The 14552-nt window shown below is 39.2% G+C and overlaps 1 protein-coding gene across 1 annotated transcript in view; it reads right to left on the bottom strand.

Moving 5' to 3' along the window:
* The window catches only part of LOC122749226 (olfactory receptor 149-like), a 60330-nt gene that overhangs the window by 35053 nt on the left and 10725 nt on the right, over window positions 1–14552 (bottom strand).

Raw genomic sequence — 14552 nt, 5'->3', positions numbered from 1 at the left:
ACCTTCTATAGGAAACCTTCCCAAACCCCATTTAAGAGGGCAGTGCTTGCCCTCTTTTAATGATTTCCTATTTATCCAATACAAAGTTTGCTTTGTGTATATTTGTTTGCCTTTTGAAAGCTCCTTGAGGGCAGGAATTATTTTTTGCCTCCCTTTTGTATGGGAAGGCCTTAGCACAAAGCCCTGCACAGAAGTAGGAGCTTAATAAATGTTCATTGATTGAACAATGGATTTCTAATAGTTCATAAATGTTTACTAACCACATGATATGCTTACCACTTTCCTCTGAGCTGGGAATACAAATCAGAAAGACAATCCCTTGCCTTCATACAGTTTACAACCTGACAACCTAATTGGGGTAAGGGGACATTTAAAAAACAAGGAATGTGTAAAAGGAGGAGGGGAGGAGACAGTAGGACTGGGAGATTGAGAAAGCCATCCTGGGCAAGTCCAATTGGCTGGGCTCTGTGCCCACTTTAAATGGAAGTTTGGGGAGTGTAGCAAGGAAAAAGGTAGAAAAATACTGGTCCTTGTTCTGATGAAAGATAAAAGCAAGGGGGATCTGGCCTGGAGGAAAGTCTAGAACTTTAACCTCCTTAAACCAGATGAAGGATAGTGCATTTATAGAGGGTAGATGGGGTGACCACCTGAAAATGGATAGTTCCTTATTGCTGTGGGATAGGGAAAGCCTGGATGTTTGTCATATTCCTAAGAGTCCCCTAAGAGGGATTTTTTTTTTTGACATGATGGTCCTGACCTTTGGGATTATCTTTGTCTCCTAGCTCCTGTCAGGTAGTAGCCAAGCCTAATGAACTTTCATGCTGTAGAATTTTATCTCCCCTTACTTCTTAGGTGTGTCTGTTCTGTTATTTAGTTGGTCAATCTAAACTTTAGTAGCCCCTTGATTCCTCCATATGACTGTCCTGTTGTCTGGTCATCTTTGGTTTTGCTTCTGACAGGAGAAACTTCTTCTGATTTATCTTAATCCCCATGTCAGGGAGAAAACCTTTGCTCTCCAATCAGAGGGACTGATGCTAACTTTCAGACTGATGATCTGAAGCTCCCTATCTTGCGGTTCCTGGGAGTGTGAGGCAAAAGTCCAAAGGAGTGTAGCAAAAATGAGAGTTAGCACCCACATTAACAAAGTATCTTGGGGGGGGGGGGACGGCTAGGTGGTGCTGTGGATAAAGCACTGGCCCTGGATTTAGGAGTACCTGAGTTCAAATCCAGCCTCAGACACTTGACACTTACTAGCTGTGTGACCCTGGGCAAGTCACTTAACCCCCATTGCCCCGCAAACAAAACAAAACAAAACAAAGTATCTTGGGGGTCCTCAAGCATTGTTTTAAAAGTGTAAAGGAACACTAATATCATAAGGTTGAAAAACTACTGCCTTAAGGCAACCCTGGACCAAGGTGGAGGATGAGCAGCAAGGCAGCATATTAGGGAGGTGAGCTGAGAACAAAATATGTGAAAGTGATAGCCCTGATTTGTCTGTCATATCTCAAGACCCTCTTTGTCACCTATATCAACCTATCCCCTTGTGATTTACATTCTCTGGTCTGGAGGTGGCAGGGGTGGGAGGGGGAGGTGAAGGGAGGGAATGGGAGAGGAGGGAAGGAACCATTTGCAGGAAGAATTTGCATTACAAAGAAAGCCCAAATTGCACAGTTTGGCAGAGTTTAGCCCATGACTAGCATATGTTCCTCTGCATAAAATCACAAGGTACGTCTGTCTCCTCATACCATAGATAAAGTGTCAGAAGTCTCATGACAAAGAACATTTTGAGTCTGGAGCTTCCTTGGTATGAGGACAGCTCAGGCACTGTCAAAATCTGCTTATGCTACTTTCAAAACAGGCGTTTTAGATCAGGCAGGCAGTCCATAAACATTTAAACACTCTTAATTTTGTACCAGACACTAGGCTGAGTACTGGATCACAGGGTTAATGGGGAACAACAACTTTGTATTTAGGATAAGGATCAGGACCCTTCTATTTCCAGGGATGTTTGTCTCAATTACTGTTTTCTGCCCTAATTGGTCCCTCTGCTCAGTGGGCTCCTTATATCTAGGGGTATATCAAGGGATAGAATCCCAGAGGGAGACCAACATCAGGTAAGCCTTTGGCCATATGGAAAACATGGCAGCTCCTGCTTGGTAAGAATTTGATCTTGTTCATGGGGAAACAAATCTCAACATCTTTGTCACTATTTCCCTGAATAATGATGACATCCTTCTTCAACAAGTGCTCTGGACTTCCCTTAACCCTTTTGGTCCTCACTTCTTAGATGACTTAGGAGAGGAGAGAGTGCACCTTCTGGATCACCCCAAGGCCATTACTGACATGCCAAAGCAAGAGAGGATCACAGTAGGGATTTTGAGCTGCTATAGTGGCTCATCCTCTGGGATCTAGGGCCTTCAACTGCTTGGTCCTGATGTCCAAATTGCTTAGAGTTTGTGTTAATATGGATATATGGATCACCTGGATTTGATGGAGGTACCTTATCATCCAAAAGTATTTTTTTATGAAACCCTGGGTTAATAGGAGCAAAATGTCCTTCAACTGAACTCCAAAACTGAACCCAGATAGCTAACAGATAAAAGACCTACCTAGTGACTTCTTATCCTTCAGGATAGTAAGTCCCTAACTTATGGTGACATCTGGCATCCTGATCCTTGCCAAACCCTTTTTTGGAATCTTGTAGTCTTATCATGATGCTTCTGTTACATCAATTCTTGTTATAGTATTTGCTTTTGGGTTTATCTGTAACTGACAATGCCCTGTAACCCATGGGCAAAGAAAACTTAAAAACCCTTAGAAGAAGAGGGTCTCTGAGCTCTCTTCTTAGGAGGGGAGTCTCCACATGATCATGTTATATATTTCTTCTTGGAACAAAATATTAAATTGATAGTATATTTTTTCTGTCTGTCTCTGATCTGTTCTGTAGGACAACAGGTATGGATATTATGTTCTCTGATCTGGTTAGTAGAAGATTAATTTCTCTGATCTGGTTTTGGTAAGAGATATTATAAGATATAATTTCTCTGATCTGTTTATTAATTTTGCAGGAGAGATTAAAGATTATTTCTCTGATCTGTTTGTAGGAGACAGGCAGATATAAAAACTATATTTTAATATTCAACATTTGCAAAGATTATAAGTGCCTTGATCTGCTTTCTCAAATCAGACCCTAGTTTCCCATTTCTACTGCAACCACCTTCTTTCTAGGAATACTATCCTAAAAAAATCTCCTTGCCTCTAGTTCTTCCCACCTGACAATACCCTATTCTACACAGATTGACCATTAGGATGAATTATTTTATTGTTGTTAAGTTTTGTCCAACTCTTCATGACCCCATTAGGGGTTTTCTTGGAAATGCTGAATGTTTACTATTTCCTTCTCCAGCTCATTTTACAAATGAAGAACTGAGGCTAATATTGTTTGATGAAGAACTGTGATTGACTTAACTATTCTCAACAATGATCTAAAATAATCCCAAAGGAATACTGATGAAACATACTATACACCTTCAAAGAAAGAACTGATATTGATGGAACACACACAAGCATGCTATTTTTCACTTCCATTTTTTAAATTCATTTTCTCATACAAAATTACTAATATGGTAATGTTTCACATAATAGTATATATAAAACTCATATCTAATTGCTTACTGCCAAAGGAAAGGGGGACAGAGAAAAGGAGGGATAAAAAATGGAACCCAAAACTATAAATAAAAATGTTTATTACTTTAAAAAAAAGAAGTGTGGCTAAGAGGGTTAAGTGACTTGCCCAGGTTCAAACACCTAGTAAATGTCTGGGGTTGGTTTCAAATTCAGAACTTATCTTCCATATTTGGACACCAATGCTCTGTCCACTGACCCAGCTAATTGCCCTTCCTTAGGGATAGCTTTGACCAAACTTTTCTCAAAACACTTTAATTTCTTAGAATGGTGCAAAAACTCAGTCTGGTCTAAAATGTCCTTTTATAGTCAAGCCCTAACTCTATCCAGCCCTATCTACTTCCCTTCACATACCCTACATTCCAATCAAAAGTAGTTACTCAACATTCCTTAAATGTAGTCACTAAGATGATGGTGAAAGGGATCTTCTACCTGTCATTAAACAGATGAAGAAATCTCTATAACTTGTTTTCATTATCTTCTCCACCTCAAAGCCCTTTCTTGCCCCTGTTGAAATTCTATCCATCCTCAAGTCTCAGATCAGATTCCATCTCCTCCAAAAAGCCTTCTTAACTTCCCTATGCTGGAGGTTCCTTTCAATGAGCTCTTCTACAGCCTTCTTTCTTTATGAGGATCACAAATCTAGAGTTGAAAAGTGATCTCAGTCCAATTTTAAAAAGCCCTCTTGTTCTACAGATGAGAAAATGGTAACTAACCCAGGAGTTTAAGACACTTGCTCATGGTAAAAAAATTGGTAAGTATCAGAAGTAAGATTTGAACCAAGATCCTCCGACCTCTTTCTCTTATCATTATACCCTTCTCTCATTCTACTTCTTCTGGTGGTTCTCTATACATATATCCTATCTCCCCTATTGGATGATAAGCACCTTTAGTCAACAAATATTGATTGAGTGATTACTGTATGCCAGGCACTGTGCTAAGTGCTGGGATACTTAAAAGAAAGAAAAAAGAGGCAAAGAGAGTCCCCAGCCTCAAGGATCTTACACTCTAATGGGAGAGAAAATATGCAAACAAATACAAAGCAAGCTATATACAGAATGAATGGGAAAAAATTAACAGAGGGAAAGCACTGGAATTGAGTGGAAATGAGGAAGACTTCCGGAAAAAGAAGGATTTTAGTTAATACTTAAAGGAGTCTAGGAAGGTCAGTAGGTAGAACAGGGGAGGGAGAACATCCCAGTCATGGGGAACAGCCAGAGAAAATGCCCAGAACTGAGAGATGGGAGCCCCTTGTTCTTTCAGTAGCTAGGAGGCCAATATCACTGGATAAAAGAGAACATGTTTAGGGGTGAAGTGTAAGAAGACAGGAAAGGTAGGAGGATATTAGTTTATGAAGAGCTTTGAATGCCAAATATAGCATTTTGTATTTGTTCTTGGAAGCTATAAGGTATAAGAAAACTGGAAAAGGAAGAGGGGGGCTAGAAAGATTTAGAAGGTTGTGAATAACAGATAAAGAATTTGCTATTTGATCCTGGCATCAATAAGAAGCCTCTGTGTAGTGGCAGCCTAATAGGCCTGGGTCCAGATAGGGGACACTAACTGTGAGAAGGATACTCTGACCCTGAAGAAATAATAAAGTTAATCAATTTGCTGGGGTCAATTATAGGGCACTCTTTCCTTGGAAAAGCAAAGCAGTTCTTTAACTGGATAGTGGTTAGTCAAGCAGATAAGGAAGCAAGAAGTTGGGCACCTTGCAATTTGTAGCAGGAGTCTAATTGGAACCCAGATGTTCTTGTTGCCTGACTAGGACCAGGTAGTGACAATAACCTAGTGGCCACCAACGGTTTCAATTACCCCCGCTCCCCAACAGCTGTAACTTTTCAGTTTCAAGTGTCCTCCAACCCCTCTACAAAAACATTGTCTTTATTCTGGCTGATTGAGGAACATGCCATAAATCTGCTCCTCCGCAGGAGTTGAAGTTCAGACTTCCTCTCCTGGCAATATCCACTTGTGCTAAATAATTACTCCTACCAGATCTTATGTCAGAGTAATTCTTTGATAGAGTGATATTTCAGATCCAGTTTCATGGTGTCATCTGGAATTTATTAAGTATGGACTCAAATCTGAACTTTAAGAAAATCAAGTTAGTGGCTAAATAGAGAATGGCTGGGAGTGGGGAGAGAATTCAGGTGGGCAGATTCACCAGCAGGTTATTGCAATAGTCTAGGTATGAGGTGAAGAGGACCTGCATTGAAATAGTGACAGTGTCAGGGAAGAGAAGGAGGCATATTTTTGAGATGTTGTAAAGGTGAAATTGATGCTCCTTCACTAAAGCTTCAGTATGGGGAATGAAACATAATTAAAAGTTGAAGATGACTTCAAGGTTTTGAGCCTGAGGCAATGGGAGGATGGTGTTGCCCTCCACAGGAATATGGAAGGTGAGGGGCAGGGGAGAAAAAAGATAACAAATTTGGTTTTGCCCATGTTGAGTTTAACATATCTAGTGGATATACAATTCAAGATTATCTGAAAGGAAAGTTGGAGATATGAAATTGGAGGTCAAGAAAGAGGTCTGAAGAAAGGCTAGGTTTATTTAAGAATCATCAGAAAAGATAAATAAATTAAATCCTTGGGAGCTGATGAGATCAGCTTGAGAAGGAATATAAAGGGAGAAGATAAAAGACTGTACTTAAATTCCCTCTGTCCTACAAGTTGACTATGCTTGGGTAAGAAAGACCCATAGCTCAGGAAGTCCTGTTTAAAGCATATTTGCAGTCTGTCTTTTTTTTTTTTAGTGACGTGCCCAGGGTCACACAACTAATAAGTGTTAAGTGTCTGAGGCCGGATTTGAACTCAGGTACTCTTGACTCCAGGGCCAGTGCTCTATCCACTGCACCACCTAGCTGCCCAGTCTGTCTTTTTTAAAGCTGCTCCTGGTGTATTTCAATTCTTGATTATTTGGTCCATTGTATTATTCTCTATGTATTGCTCTCCAATCCACAACTGCTCAAAATTCAAAACCATTTTAAGAAATCCAGATAACAAAGCTATAACCACTTCTGTGTGATCCCTGACCACAGCTGTAAGACTCTCTTCTAAGTTTGCCTACTCTAATCAGTGCCTAGGACATGTACTTGTAAGAAATCACTTATTTGAACCCCTACTCTTTTCCAATCAGTATTAATCAGTTTGATATGGTTCCATAGGGGTAGTGATTATAAGTTGTATATATTAGGCCCTAGAGCTGTGAACTTCAGGTTGTACATTCACTTGCTTGATCATAGGAAGGTAACTAAAGGTCCTCCAGCCTTGTTTTACCTTGTCATGGTGACCAAGCCCAATGTTCCAGAGGTGACTCAATTACCCAGAAAATCTTCCAACTTATTTTTGTACCTCTGGACTATTCTCTGCTATCCAACATGAGCAAGTGACCATCTCATGACCACTTAGCAGTGTCCAACTTGAAACCCCACTGCTGACATATTTCTAGCTGTCCATGATGATTTAGCCCAGGAAGCAAGATCAGTAAGCTAATGGGATTTTGTACTTTGTATAGCCTCTTTAGAATGTTCAAGTATCAGATCTGGTATTAAACCTTATGAAGATAAGTCCCTGGAAGAAGGTGACATCTCAGATCACGAGGAAGATTTGAGGTCCACTTCATTAGAAAGGACCATGGACCCTTTAATAAAGTTAAGTTGTCTCATAGCTCTGCCTCAGTCGCTTTCATTATAGATTGGACAATTTTAATCCCTACATGGTTTCCAAATAATTTAATTTCTGTTGAAAATTTCTGTTTAATTTCTGCTCCAATGACTTGAAAACTTGTTCAAATCATTTTGGTGGTCATGGTGGTCATGGTGGTCTCAAGCATGGGTGGATCTTTATTGGCTTCTTTTAGATCCCATTTCAGGAAAAGACATCACTCTCAGAGAGTGACTTTGCTGTCCAACATCCAGTTTTCCTGTTCAACATCCAGCAAAGTTTATTCTCACCAATCCAATCCTAGACTTTCTCAGTGTACCCTGAACTCTGATCCCAGGCAAAGAGCCCAATACAGTACCTGGCACATAGTGGCTACTTTATAAATACTCAATTCCTTCTCTTATCCAAAATACCTCCAACTATTGGAGACCTCCTTAATTATGCATCCTTTAAATCTCCTACAAAGGAGTTGTTCACGACTGACCTCCAAACAAATATTTCATTCCTCTGACATTGAGGTCTTTCTTATTTACCTGCAGACCTGATCATGTTGTCTTTAGCCTTTTTCTCTGGCCTTAGGCCATTTTTCTTCTCCCTTTACAATCTTTCCCTTAGCAATATCATTGATTCACACTGCTTCAACTGTCAAACTTCACAGCTGTCTCCTAGATGTGTAATGCCCCTTCTAAGTACTATTGTGTTTTATAGATGTCTTATAGATAGGTTAATGTCTTATCTCCCTGATAAACTGTAAAGCCTTCAGAGGAGGGTCTATGGCTTATTGAAATATTATAACCAGTACCTAGTACAATGTCTGGTAGGTAATAGGTGTTTGTTTGTTTGTTTTTAGTGAGGCATTTGGGGTTAAGTGACTTGTCCAGGGTCACACAGCTAGTAAGTGTTAAGTGTCTGATGCCAGATTTGAACTCAGGTACTCCTGACTCCAGGGCCAGTGCTCTATCCACTGCTCCATCTAGCTTCCCCTGGTAAGAGGTGTTTGATAAAGGCTTGTCAATTGAATGATTGACTACATCTCCACTTATTCCTAATATAATAATCTTCCATTATAGCTGAGACTACCAAATAAATCTTTATTGTTTCATATTGTTTCTATTTAAAGAGGTTTAAGAAACCTGCCTCAGGTTTGCCCACTTATCAACTGTAGCACTGTTGTTTTGGGTTTTTTTTTTTGTTTTGGGGGGGGTTTTTGCATGGTTATGAGGGTTAAGTGACTTGCCTAGGGTCACAGGGCTAGTAAGTGTCAAGTATCTGAGGACAGATTTGAATTCAGGTCCTCCTGAATCCAGGGGCATTGCTTTATCCACTTCACCACCTAGCTGCCCCACCGTATAATTTTTGAAAGAAAAATTATTGATGCTACATGAGTTATAGGTTTCCAGTTGTTTACTTATTTCCTTTGAAATATTTTGTCATCTTTCCAAAATTTCTCCAAGTTAATGTCTCCCTTTATGTTCACTGAAAGAGGGGGATAAAGGAAAAGACCCTTAGACTTATCAACCAAGGACCTGAGTTTGTGCCAGCTTTGCCTCTGTGACAGCTGGATGAACTTGGGAATATAACATCACTTCCCTGAGTCTTAATTTCCTCATCTGTAAAACAAAGAGAATAATATACAAACTATGTGTCTCTAAATATCATTATGAGAAATGTGTTTTGTAAACTTGAGTGTGCTAGATAAGTGTGAGCTGATGAAATAGTTGAAAATGTTACTGGACTTGAGGGTAGTCCCGTGTTGAGGTCAATGTCCACAGCCTCTGAGAACACACCCTCTTGAGAGCCAGGCAGGTGTGGTTTTAATTGAATTAACTTTAAGTGAGTTAATCAGCAAAGTCAGTCAATCTCAGTCAATCCAATTAATTCCTCCAGGTGGGGCCTTTGGGCATTTCAAACCCCATTATTTTCTTACAGTGTGGTGGGTTAAAGATGAAATGATTAGAAAACAAAGTTTTGTCTCTTTAAAGCATATCAACTTATTAGGCAATGCATGCCAATTGTCCAACAAACCAGGACAAAGCACTTTTCTCAGCTTAGGGCTAGACCCTGAATTAAGGAAGAGAAAGATATTTTTATACATTAAATACAATTAATCAAATAAGGACATGCATTGAGTAAAGGAGAAAGGCTCAACACTAATAATCATAATATAAAAACTGAAAGTAAATTAGGAGATGCAAAATATTATCTATGTTATATCAGAGTAGAGAAATAACTTCTACCTTGGGAGCATCAAGGAAGATTCATGAACTCCTCATCTAAGACCATCTTAATTCCAATCTTAGTATTATCTATATTAGGAATAGCACAATGTAAAATTGTGGAGCAACCTGGCATATGTCTTGGTGTGCTACTCATGGATAATCATTTTAGATAAGATATGACAAAAACAAAAGCCTTTTTACAGATTAATGACTGTCAAAGATATATTCCTTTACCTTAGAAGAACAAGTAGCAAATTAATCTGGATGTCATTAGTAGTAACATGAAGAATAATTATTTGGTAACTGGAGACTATATTGCATGTGTCATATTTTCTTTTCTTTTTTTTTTTTTTTTTGGTGAGGCAATTGGGGTTAAGTGACTTGCCCAGGGTCACACAGCTAGTAAGTATTAAGTGTCTGAGGCTGGATTTGAACTCAGGTACTCCTGACTCCAGGGCCAGTGCTCTATCCACTGAGCTGCCTAGCTGCCCCCTATATTTTCTTAATTAATCCATAACAAGCATTTATCAAGTGCTTACTCTGGACCAGGCACTGTGCTAACTGCCAGGGATACAAAGAAAAGGCAAAAACCACCCCTGACTTCAAAGAGCTTACATTCTAAATACATAGTTTTTATTTATATAAATGTGTATATATAAGTACAAAAGAGTAGATAGAATGTATAGTGAATACTCTCTGGCCTCACTGTCCTAGATCTCAGGCTGCTACATTTCACCTTCAGGGTTCTAGAGGTAAGCTGGGATATTGTGGTTTCTCTTCTCTAAATGCCATTGACTTAAGCCACCCTCATTGTGTGTGTGTGTGTGTGTGTGTGTGTGTGTGTGTGTGTGTGTGTGTGTGTGTATGTGTGTTCCCCTCCCTCCACCTAGACCAGTGACTGGCACTGAAGTTTTGTTTAACTACCATCAATTCACTTTAACCATGGGATATTTACTTCAAAGATATAGCAAGAATATAAATACAAACAACCTCCCCATCTCAAGGGCACATGATTTCCTATACCACCTCATTCTCTGGGGCAAGTGTGCTAAGACTTAACACAATTCTTATCAAATTCTAGAGCCAACAAGTTCAAGTTCAAATGCAGAATCAATACGAAATGACTCATTGTTTCTGATATGGTTGGACGGGGTTCAAAAGATTATTCTTCACTCTTCTGGGCATTGAAGCAGGGATAGCTACCAAACATGACATAGACTCAATTCCAGGGCACCTGAACACCTAGTTATTTAGTCACCTAGAAGGCTTGATCTCCTGACCTTTCAAGATTCACAAGGTTGGAGCTTCTAATTCCTCCACCCAAAATGGAAGAACAAATGCCAAGTGAAAGGATCAAGGCCTCTTTTCAAAGGGACACATGTTGACTTTGGCCCTAATTTACTTTCCTTACTTCACTGTCTCTCACTGGACACTGTCAGCAAAAGAGTTAAATCAATAGAATCTGCTAGAGAGAGATGGTCAAGGTCTTTCGAAAAGGTACCCATAGTTCCACTTCCACAACTGCAGGAAGTCAAAGAGTCTACTGTCTGCCACATGATGACCAGACCATAATCAGTTACAGAACATCTGCTGATAAAGTTTCTCCAAAGTAAATGTTATCTTGAATCTCTTAGAAACAGGCCCCACATGAACAGATATATTAGCTGAGCATGCTGATATTCTCTGTGCAGACGCTAGTACTTTATTGCAAAGAGAACCTTAAAGGAGAAGGCAATAGCAGCTGAGAGAACTACTGATTTGAAAGTGAACCATGCCCATTAAGTTACGTGACAAATTTTGTTTATAATTAAAGTTCCTTTGCCTGCAATACTGTCTACTCAGATAATCATTCAAAAAAAATTTTGGTGGTTTCTGTTGTTCAAACTTGTTGAATATGTCAAATTAGATGATCCTACTGCTATTTGTCTTTTTAATTTTTACAACTAAATTTAGCAAAAAAAAAAAAGAAAAAGGATTCTGATTCTATGCAAAATTTATTTTAGTAATGTAAGGGGTTAAAATTCTAGCTATAGGGGGCAGCTAGATGGCGCAGTGGATAGAGCACCGGCCCTGGAGTCAGGAGTACCTGAGTTCAAATCCGGCCTCAGACACTTAACACTTACTAGCTGTGTGACCCTGGGCAAGTCACTTAACCCCAATTGCCTCACTAAAAAAAAAAAAAATTCTAGCTATACTATCTAAAATCTAATGAGTGGTCACCAATAAATTATAAGCTTTAGCAAGAGTTAGACTTTTAAGCATTTATTAAGGAGAATAAGAATTTGGTGAAGAGAGAAAGAGGCCTAGATTCAGCTACCTATCTCAGGGAGCTACAGTTCTCCTGCTCCCCTCTCCATGAGGGTCCTCATGAAAGAGAGCAAGAGTGCTACCCTCACCCCCTCTTCCTCCCACAAGCAAATGTCACTTCCTGATGCCAAAGAAAAGCCACATGTCTTGCCCTCAGGCACCTTCTCCTCATTGCGGACCTTTCCTACAGTAAGTCTCCAGTAGGTGGCGTCATTCCAGTTGTTACAGTGAGGAATTGCATAGTGGTTATTAGATGTCTAGGTTTATCCTTTTAGATTTTTAGACATCTTTTATGCTATTTTCCTGGTACAGGCTTAAAAAATATATTATTTCATTGATTAGTTTTATCTCTGAGAAAGACTCAAAGGTAGTAAAAAGCAATAAGAAAGTGTTTTCGGATTTTTAATCATTCATGATTGTGCATTACTGAATTAGGAAAACCATTTTTACAGCATGTGTTTGGGTGAATTTTCTAAATGTGAAAAGGCCTGCAACAATTCCTGACACATAGGAGAAGATAGAAATGAAGGCACACAAGCTAGGTAACATGCAATATGGCTGTGATGCACAGTGAGGGGAATGAAAGGGGACAAGCACACATGGGTTCAAGTTCCACCTCAGAGAACTATTTATGTGACCTTAGAAAACTCACTTAACCTATCTGAGCTCTCTGTTTCCATATCTATATTGAGGGAACTGAACTTGATGATCTCTAAGGTCTTCTTGAGGTCTAAGACTATGATCCTATTTCAAATGATGAACTAGGATTACAGGAGTTAGAGGTGATCCTTTAAGGTCATCCAGTCAAACTCCCTAATTTTACAGATAAGGAAACGGAGGCACAGAAGTCTCTGAACTACGGTTTGTTCTCAGGCACACTGGTAGTGAGTACCAGAGCCAATATTTGAAGCCAGATCATTTGACTTCAATTCTCATGCACTTATAAGGTCTTTGAGGGCAAGGACCATTTTCCATCTCTGTCGTATCCCCAGAACCTAGAACAGCTTCTTGAATATAGTTAGTAAACATAAAAGCAAATGCTCAATAAATGCTTAATAAAATAAAGTATCAGACAATGAAAGTATTAACTTAGACTTGCAGTTCAAAGATAATAATCAATATGATAGGTTATTGTTGTCATCTTATATAAACAAATTATTATGATGAAAAACAAAATCACAAACTGAGTTTTTATTATTTGTTCTTCCTTCATAAGGTAATTATGTGTTTTTTACATTTATCCTACATATATACATATATGTATGTGTAAATATATATATACATATGTATGTGTAAATATAGATACATATATGTATATGTGTGCATATATACATATACACACACATATACATATAGATAGGAAGAAATTTTAAAACAGATATATGCCCTTATAAAGGAAGAATATGTGTGTGTATATTTGTCAATTCCTGTGTGTGTGTGTACATGAACACACATGGGTAAAGCAAAAATATATTCTAATCATCCAGTTCTGGGCATTGAGTCAATCAGTTGGAAGCAGAGTAAAAAAGACAAGATAGTAATGCTAATTCCTTTCTCCTTTGCATAGATCCCAGATTAAGCATCATGACTATACTGATGGAAAAAGGTGGGAATAAGCCAGGAATTTGGACCCAGAGGGCCCCTTACTCACAAACATTCACAAATCCACATTTCCCCAAAGCAGAAAAACTTCAAGGAGCCCACTGAGCTAGAAGGTACCTCTCCTAAAACTCTGCAAATGGATATTGAACATCAATCTGATCACCAATTACTGACATCATAGATATTTGGTCATTCACAATTTTTACAGGGACAGCTAGATCGCGCAGTGGATAGAGCACCGGCCCTGGAGTCAGGAGGACCTGAGTTCAAATATGGCCTCAGACACTTAACACTTACTGGCTGTGTGACCTTGGGCAAGTCACTTAACCCAAATTGCCTCACAAAAAAACAAAACAACAACAAAAACTGAACACAATTTTTACAGCAGGACTACCTCAGCTTGGTGCTCCATCCTTACGATGCTTCCTATCACTTTATCATCATATCCATAACTGGCATTAATGGACCTGACATCATTTGGATTCCAATTTCTGCTTAATAGTTATATTCAAGGGGAAAATAGTTAAATAATTTGGAATCAGAGAATCTTGGGTCACATCCTGGCACTGGTCCACACCTCTACATATGACCTCGGTAAGTCTCTGTTGGCCTCAGTTTCCTCATTTGTAAAATAAGAGAGTTGGTCTAGATAATGTCTCTATTTCCTGCCAGCTCTACATTTTATTTTACTATGGTCCCATGACCAAAGTGCAATGTAAAGGGAGATGGGGTGGGGGAAGTGGGGGAAGGTGGGCAAGGTAAGGAATGTGGACTTTTTTCAGTAAGCAATAAGCAGTCATAGAAGGTTTGTGATGGAGAGAAGTGGAGATAAGCCATATGATTAGAGCAGTATATTGCCTTAGGAAAATTAACCAAGTAGTGTCTGACATATGACAAGATGTAAGGACACTAGTTTGGGAATCAGTCAAAATCCAGATAAGAGTGATGAAAGCCTCTCTAGTGGTGGAAAAGTTAGCTATCAGGTCTCTAGTCTCTGACCTGTGTTCAGAAAGGTAACCAGAAAGGCATAGGCTAGCATGGAAGAAGACTGGGAAGTTGATGCTGAAGAACTCT

This window comes from Dromiciops gliroides, chromosome 3, assembly GCF_019393635.1.
Source record: "Dromiciops gliroides isolate mDroGli1 chromosome 3, mDroGli1.pri, whole genome shotgun sequence".
Classification (NCBI taxonomy): domain Eukaryota; kingdom Metazoa; phylum Chordata; class Mammalia; order Microbiotheria; family Microbiotheriidae; genus Dromiciops; species Dromiciops gliroides.
Note: the sequence above shows the minus strand (reverse complement) of the source record. Positions and strands in the feature narration are given on the sequence as shown.